Source organism: Heterocephalus glaber, unplaced genomic scaffold (assembly GCF_053883595.1).
Source record: "Heterocephalus glaber isolate CG9 unplaced genomic scaffold, H.glaber_assembly_v1.0 deba00001813, whole genome shotgun sequence".
NCBI lineage: Eukaryota > Metazoa > Chordata > Mammalia > Rodentia > Bathyergidae > Heterocephalus > Heterocephalus glaber.
Genome location: NW_028258484.1, coordinates 1,094,893 through 1,103,260, shown reverse-complemented (window position 1 = coordinate 1,103,260; position 8,368 = coordinate 1,094,893).

Genomic DNA, 8,368 nt, shown 5'->3' with positions numbered 1-8,368 from the left:
CCCCTCCTCAATGTAGTGGCCTTGGATATCCTGTTTGTTAATAAAGACAATTCAACCAGCACCCACCAAAAAATAAAATAAAATAAAAAATAACAAATGCTGGAGGGCTGTTGGGAAAAGGAACCTTTCTCCACTGTTGGTGGGAGTGTAGACTGCTTCAACCACTGTGGAAATCAGTGTGGCAATTCCTCAAAAAACTAAAACTAAAGGTTCCATTTGACTCAGCTATTCCTCTTCTTGGTATCTTCCCAATACCAAGTTGGCTTCTCTCCAAGACAGCTACCAGCCAAGCACCCTCTCCTGTGTGAGCTCTGAACCCAGATAACTCACCAGCTGCTGCAGTCCAGTGTCTCCACTGCTCTGTTCCACTGGTGTGTTTCTCCATACAGGCCTCTAGGGTTGCCAGCAGTCACTGTGCATCTGCAGGTTTGACCCACCATTCCCACCCTGAGTGTCTGGGATCTGGGAGAAAGCATTACTTGCTACCTCCCTCCTGTTTGTTACAATCTCTCTTCGCTCTCCCCATGGACTTCACTTCTCACCTCAGATCCTTCCTGGGTCCCAGGGACCCACTTCCCTCCATCTCCTCCTCCTTGCACCTCTGTATTCCAGTGTCAGGACACCAAATCTCAGAGAGGGTTTTTCTCTGCTGCTCACCACTCCATCATCTTCCTGGAAGTTCTCATGACCTTTGCTTTATGCGTCTTTTTATGATATTTAGTTCACAAGTCCATCTATTTCCCCCACTGTTTGATCTACTCATCCACCCACCCATTACCTGCCCACACATCTGCCCATGTGTCCACCCATGTGTCCATTCATCTATCCATCTACACATTTACCTGTATATCTATCTGTGATAGTTAACTGACTGTGTCAACTCAAGTAAGAAACACCCAGCTAAATTGGACCAGCAAAGTTCTGGATGTGGCTGAGGGGATTTACTGAAGATTTGCCAGGATTTACTGGGTGTGACAGCAACCAATGTGTTTGCCACCTGAATGGTATAAAAGGGAAATGAAGAAAGAAGGCTTGCTTCTGTTTCTTCAGAGGAGCTCCAGTCTTGACCTTCACTGTGGGCATTATTTCTTAGCTTCCAGTGCAGACTCTTCAATCTTCCAGCACAGAGCTTTTGGCCTCCTGGTACAGACTTGTGTGGGTCACTACAGTGAGCTCCAGCTCTTCAACTGGATCCTTTGGATCTCCAGAGCAGAGAGAGACCCTTTGCACTCTTCCACACCTGACTCTGTGGGTGGCCATTATAAGCCAATCTTGTAAATTCTTATATTGTATAATCTTGCATTAAATCTGTTTCTCTAGTAAGCACTGCCTGATACACCATCCATTCATCCATCCATCTATCCATATATCCATCCCATATATTCTTTCATCTATCTGTCTATCCATCTATTCCTCTATCCAATAAATATTTTGAGTGATTTCAAAAATTACTCAAATATTTTGAGTACCATGTACATGCCATGCACTGGTCTAGATGCTAGGATATTCTGGTGAACAGGACAGAAAACAAACTCTTGCCATCATGGGGCTTGTTTCCAGCATGAGGCTAACAGGACAAAAAATCATAAGACCAATCTTATAAGGTCTGTAGACTGTGGGCCTCATGAAGTCCACACATCTTTCAGACCCCAGCTCACATGTCCCTTCTTCAAGAAATCCTTCCAGGTCCCCCATATCAAGTTATGCACATCACCTGTGCAGGCACCAGTAGTCTCATTAGCTTCTTAGTGGATATCAGCTTTGTCACCATGCGGCCCTGGACTGTGAGCCAGTGAAGATGGACCCCCACCTTCTTGGTGATCCTGCATCCTCACTGAGCATGTACTTGTGCTCTGGATGGATGCACTGAAGCTCAAAGGTGGACCCATCTATAGGAAGGAAGGGTCTCTCCTCACAGGCTTGCTGGGATGTTCAGACAAGATGACTTGCTTTCCTGATCTAGTTCATGGTATTCACTTGTACTTTTGTCTTAGCCAGCAGACAAACACAAATATAGCCCTGCTCCCTGACTCTATGTTAGTCAGCTTTCCCTCACTGTTAAAAAAAATAACAAAAAATCCTTGAGATTATTAACTTATAAGGAGGAAAATTTTATTTTGAGGTTTCAGCCTGTGCTCGCTTGGTGCACTTGCTCAGAGTCTGTGATGAAGCAGAACAATGTGGCAGGGCAGGTGTAATGAAGCAAAGCTGCTCACCTCATGGCAGTTGCAAAACAGAGAAAAACAAAAAGATGTCAGGATTCCAGTATCCCCTTCAAGAGCACACTCCCAATAATCTAACTTCCTCCCACTATCCCCCACTTTTTATAGGTCCCACCACCTTCATTAGTACCACAGGCTGGTGACAAACCCTTTGACCTGTGGGTCTCTGTGGGACTGTATCAGTCAGTGCTCACTAGAGCAACAGATTATATGTACATGTACATGTATATATGGATTTATAAGGTAGGCTTATACCTGCAAAATCAGGTGTGGAAGAAAGCAAAAATGCTGTCTGTATACAGGAGATCCAAAGGATCTAGTCAAAAGTCAAAGTCCTGGAGCTCACTGTACAGTCCCATGCAAGTCTGTAGTAGGAAGTTGAAGGCTCTGTGTTAGAAGGCTAGAGATGAATATCCAAAGGTAATGGCAAAGACTGGATGGAGTTCCTTTGAAGAAACAGAAGTGAAACTTCCTTCTTCTTTTTCTTTTTATTCCATCCAGGCTACAAGACTATTGGTTGGTGCAACCCATACCTAGTGGGGGTAAGGGGAGTCTTCTTTCTTCAGTAAATCCATCATCTACACCCAGAACTATGCTAGATCAATCATAGGCATTTTTAAAATTAAAGTTGACACCACAATTAACTATCACAATTCACCCCTCAACTTGACAACCAGACACATTTCCTTAAACCACACTTAGTCTCCACATACAATAGCAGGTTCATAATTATGCCTAACATGGTACAACTATCCCACATACAAACAGAAGCACACTGATTCCCTCCCCCAAAATAGAAGACAAATTTTTTCCTTTGGGTGATGCATACTCCTGACATTTCATAACTTAAACATTATAATAAAGGTTTAATAATACTTAACCAATATTAAATCTAACATTCTATTACAAAGGAAGCACATTAAACAATCCTCATTTCTGTAGCTGATATTTATAACTTCTGATACACATTCTGTATTCCCTTGTCCGTCAGCAAGCACCTTAGTAGGTCTTGGTTCTTTCCTTGGTGGGGAGACTCATACAGTCATTTGTCACCGTGCCTGGACTGGATTGTTGTAGTTTCCCATTGACTTTAATAACAGGGCGTGGTAATACTAGGAGGCACCCAAAGGGATTTCCTGCACTCCTAGTGTATTCTTCCTTTCCTCCATTGTAGAATAATAGTCTAATAGTTGCTTGATAGTCCGGACCCCTGCCAACACTGTAACTCCCTTTTTAGCTTATTTACTCAGAGTCAGGAGGAGCCCAAAATGACCAGGGGAAGTCTTAGTTCCTAGTTCAATGGAATCATTGTTATGCTTCCTGGTACAAGTCTTCTACCCCCTAAAACTAAGACTTCTAGGCCAGTAAAGCATAAGGTTACTGAAACACGAAGCAGAAACCTTGCTAGTGAATCACTAGGGGTAATGAATGATACCACTCCTACTTTCACCTCTTGATTCCTGGACCTGTGAATCTTGGCTATAGTAGAAAGATTGACAGTATAAATTCTTGCTGGTGCACCAGGGTCCCTCCCCAAGGGAATCCAGCCACCCCTTCATTCAAGGGTTTCTAGACCTGTAAAGTGGCTCAAATCTGGAAATTGGTTGAGAGGCCCTGACTCTGTTACCACAATTTGAGATAAGTTTCTGTTCATCCCCCTTAAATTTTTCCAACTATATAAATCTAGTAAAAACTTATTGGGCTTCAAAAATGGAAAAACGTCTTTGTAAATAGGGAGAGGTGGAGGGGTTGAAGGTGGGGCAGGGGAATGGGGAAAAAGTAAGAACCAAGATATATCATGTAAAGGTACAAGTTCCCAATGATTAATGTAACTGTATTGCATATCTAAATTGTACCAATCAACTTAATGGAAAAAAATTTATTGGGCTTCCTGTCTATTTGATTTTTGGAGACACCATGGGTAACCAGCCAACACCATAGGTCTACATGTGTCGGATCATTCTGATCATTACTCTGCTTCTGCTGTCCATCATGATAAGTACATGTGCCTTGTCTTTGGAGGTTGAGTACTGCCACTTGACCTCTGAAACTTGGGATCCAATTAAACCTATTGCACTTAATTTTCTCAATTGAGTGACTGTGGTTGCCACCATGAGGTCTTGAGGCAGAAGGTTAAGGCATAGCGAATCAGCTGAGCAAGTGGGCATAACCTGTTAATAATGGAAACCCAGGAAATTTGCAGAAAAACAGTCCCAAAAGCCCTGTGCCTGGGACCAATTAGAGAATGCTATCTTCAACTGTTGTGAGAACTCCAATAGATTTTTGATAGGACAGCCTAGACCTAATGCCATCCTGAAGAGTGGCTGCCATTAACCTTCTGGCCACTGAATTCTCTTTCTCAATGGTCTGTTCTCACTCTGCAGAGTGTACATTTCCTATTTTTAATTAGCCTGCATTTCCTCCACAGAATATCTCTTTTCTCTCTCTCTCTCTTTCTTTCTTTCTTTTTCTTTCTCTCTCTCTTTCTTTCTTTCTCTCTCTCTCTCTCTTTCTTTCTTCCTCTCTCTCTGTCTCTCTCTGTCTCTCTCTCTCTCTCTCTCTCTCTCTCTCTCTCTCTCTCTCTCTCTCTCTCTCTCTCTCCTGGTAACAGGGATCAAACTCAGGACCTTGCACTTGCAAGGCAGGTGCAACATGTTTCTTTTCTCACCTTTAATAAATGTAAGACCTCACTACCTTTTGAACTTGTTTTGTCCAATTCTTTGTTCAGGACAAAAAGAACTTAGAAAAAATCTCTAAGAGGAGTTCCCAATACCCTGCAACCCAGTAGCACATTTTGACAAAGCCAAACAGGAACAGGTAAGGCCTGTTGGGCAGTTTTGTTTTTCTCTCTCTCTAAAATCTACAGCCAAGAAGGTATTTTTTCTTTCATTCTCTCTCTCTCCCATAGGAAAGCTCCAATCCCTTCTTCTTCCTTTTCTCTCAGGATAGTTTTCTTTCTTTGGAGGGCTGAAATCCTTTTTGGTTATTGGGGAAAGGCATGGAAACAGAAGGTGATAAAAAAATAAATTGAAGCTGAAGAACTCAGAAAACTTCCTCATGGTTCTGGGAACAGTTTCCTGCTGTCTCCCACCTTGTGGGATAGGGAAGGGGAAGCATATGGTCTCTGTTTTTCGTAGCTGGTAAAAGAAGCCCACAGGGCTGGCTCAAGTTTATCTTCCCTTTTTTTGTTCTCTTGCCCAGTTTCAGTCACTCAGTGAGAGTATGAATCGGTTGGGGAGGTGCCAGGGCATCAGTTCCAGTTGTGGAAGGCTCCACTGAGCCCAAGAAGGCTTTTGCATACATGTTGGTTATGATTGTCTATCCTTACATTTCTCTTCTCCATGATGCTTTGCTCAGTTTCCTCACTTTTGGCAAAAATACCTATTGTAACTTGATCTCCTGCTTGAGTAGTGATATAGGAGAGATATAACTCCTAATCTGATGTATTGAGTTCATGTTCTCCGAAATCAAAACATGAATTCCAAGGAAAAACAGAGGTTAAGAGTAGGAAAGATTTATTGAGAGTGAGAGATAAGACACATTGAAGAGTGGAGCATGGGTGTTCAAGAGTGGAGTGTGGGTCCTCAAAGGAATGAGGCACATACCTGGGAACCTGGGGAATAGGAATGGGAAATAGGGCCAGGCATGGTGGCACACACCTATAATCTCAGCACTCTGGAGGCTAAGGCAGGAAGAACTCTGTGAGTTCCAGGCCAGCCTGGGCTACATAGTGAGTTCAAGGCCAGTTTGGACTACACAGTGAGATCCTGTCTCAAGGGAAAAAAAATGGAATGGTAAATAAGAATAGCTTCTAAGAGCCAGGGATTTAGTTCAGTGATTCTGCCACCTGCCTCACAAGTGCAAGGACCTGAGTTCAATCCCCCATAACCCCCCCCAAAAAAAGAATAGCTCCTGAGAGATAGGAGGGGTCCCAAGTGGGTTGCTGCCAAGGTCATCTCTCTGAGAATATTTTACATGGCAAAATCAGGAAGTAGATACAATGTGTGTCAAACTATAATCAATCAATAAGATTATAAATATAGCAGCTTAGCTAATATTGATCCAGTGGTGAAACAGGGCACATAGCAAGGGCATAGTCTTGTCCTTAGTTTTAGTATTAGTAGTCTTAGTCTTAGTGGGTTGGAGAGGATGGCTCATCCCAAGTGATATAATGGTCTATTTCTATGAGAAATCCCCCAAAGAGGATACAATTACAGTATAATCTCAAGCTTTCATTTATCCCTCAGGGAAGTATGTAAATCTGCCCTTTGTGACTTTAATCTCGAGGTCTTGCCTTCTTCAGTGTGCCTCCAGCCACAGTTTTGATGTGTTCTCACCTTCTACACTGACTCTCTCGAGGACCTAGCCCTATCTGACTGCTTATTAATATCTATTTAACTTAGCTGCCTATAATATAGCCACTTGCCTCAGTTTACCCCCTTTTGTGCTCAAAATCTCATCTGCACTATTCCCATAGATGGCCTTTTATCTCTAGATATCCTTAGTGAGCTGCTTTCCCAAGGCTTTATTTCATCCCAGTCCACCTTTCTGCCATTTTTGGCAGCCATTTTAGTTTCATCCTTTTACTCAGATGGTTCCACCATATTTGGTGGGCATTTAGGTTCATCATGTGAATCAGTCCCATGGATCTGCCATGTCTGTCATTTTGGTTGGTTGTGAGACAGAAGATTAGGGCATGGCAAAGCTGGCTGGGAGGTGGTAGGTGTGACCTGTTAATTACAAGATCCCAGACACATGCGCAGCACAGTTCCGAAAGCCCTGTACATGGACTTAATGAGAGAATTTGAGTAGGTTTTCAATAGGATGGCCTAGATCTGATATTAACCAGAGACAAGAAATCCAAGGGATATAGAGGAGAAAATGTAACTCAGACATGCTGAGTTCATGTTCCCCAAAGTCAAAGAATAATTTTTATGGGACAATGGAGGTTAACAGTAGGAAAATTTATTGGGGAATAAAAATGGGGAATAGGAATGGGTAACAGAAATAGCTCCTGAGAGATGGGGGGGGGGGCTCCTGAATGGGTTGTCAATGAACCCACTTCTCTGAGAAAGTTTTATAGAGTAAAATCATGAAGTAGGTACAACGTGGGTCAAAACTATAATCAACCAATAAGATTACAAGTATGGCCACTTAGCTAATATTGATCCAGTAGTAGCAAGGGGATATGGATGACATTATTAACCAATAATCTATAATCTTAGTCTTGTCTTTAGTTTTAGTAGCTTAGTGTGTGGGAGAGGATGGCCCAACCCTAATGAGATAATCATTTATTTAAGTGGGGAATCTGAAAAGAGTGGTACCAAAAATCTCAGTTTTTGTTTATTCCTTAGGGAAATATGCAAATCTGGTCATTATGACTTTAATATTTGTCAGAAGTACTTCCAACCATGTATGTTCTCATCTGCATTGACTGCCTCGAGGGCCTAGCCCTGTCTGACTGCATATAATATTTCTACCTAATTTAGCTGTCTATAATGCCACCCCATATGTAGACATTCTCGTGGATTTCCTTGAAATTTGGACAGCATAAAAGGAGAGGCAAGCCATGAAGATTGCTATCATAACTTTCCACAAGAGCCCATGCTGCATTTCCCATACACAGCATGTACTTTTAATTTTGCTTTTACCTTCTTTTTCTCTTTACTCAGCCCAAGCTCTCTCTGAAGACCCAGTTTCTCCCCTACTCTTCACTTTTATTTTCTTGAATAAACATTGTCACTGTGCTTTTTGCTTTCTTTGATATAGGGGAAATCAGTGTAGCTCCCAAACCTGCTAGATATCGAAACTTGAGTTCATGTTCTCTAAAACTGAAGAATGAATTCTAGGAACTGATAGCTTTCCCTCATCTTAAGATGGCTCCTATATATAATAGCTACCTTCTGCTTCCCACCTAAACCCAGTTCCAAAATGGCTCCTTTCCCACCCAAACTGGCCTTCTTCCCATAATACCCTGCTCCCCACCTAAAACCCAACCCCAAGATGGCTTCTCCCACCAAAAGACAACTTTCTTCTTCCCAACATGCCCTTTTCCCGCCAAAAGAGTAACCTGATACTTGCTCTCTTCCTAGTAACTAGTGATGTCACAGGCTCCTCTAATCCCCGGTCACACGCCTTTCAACCCC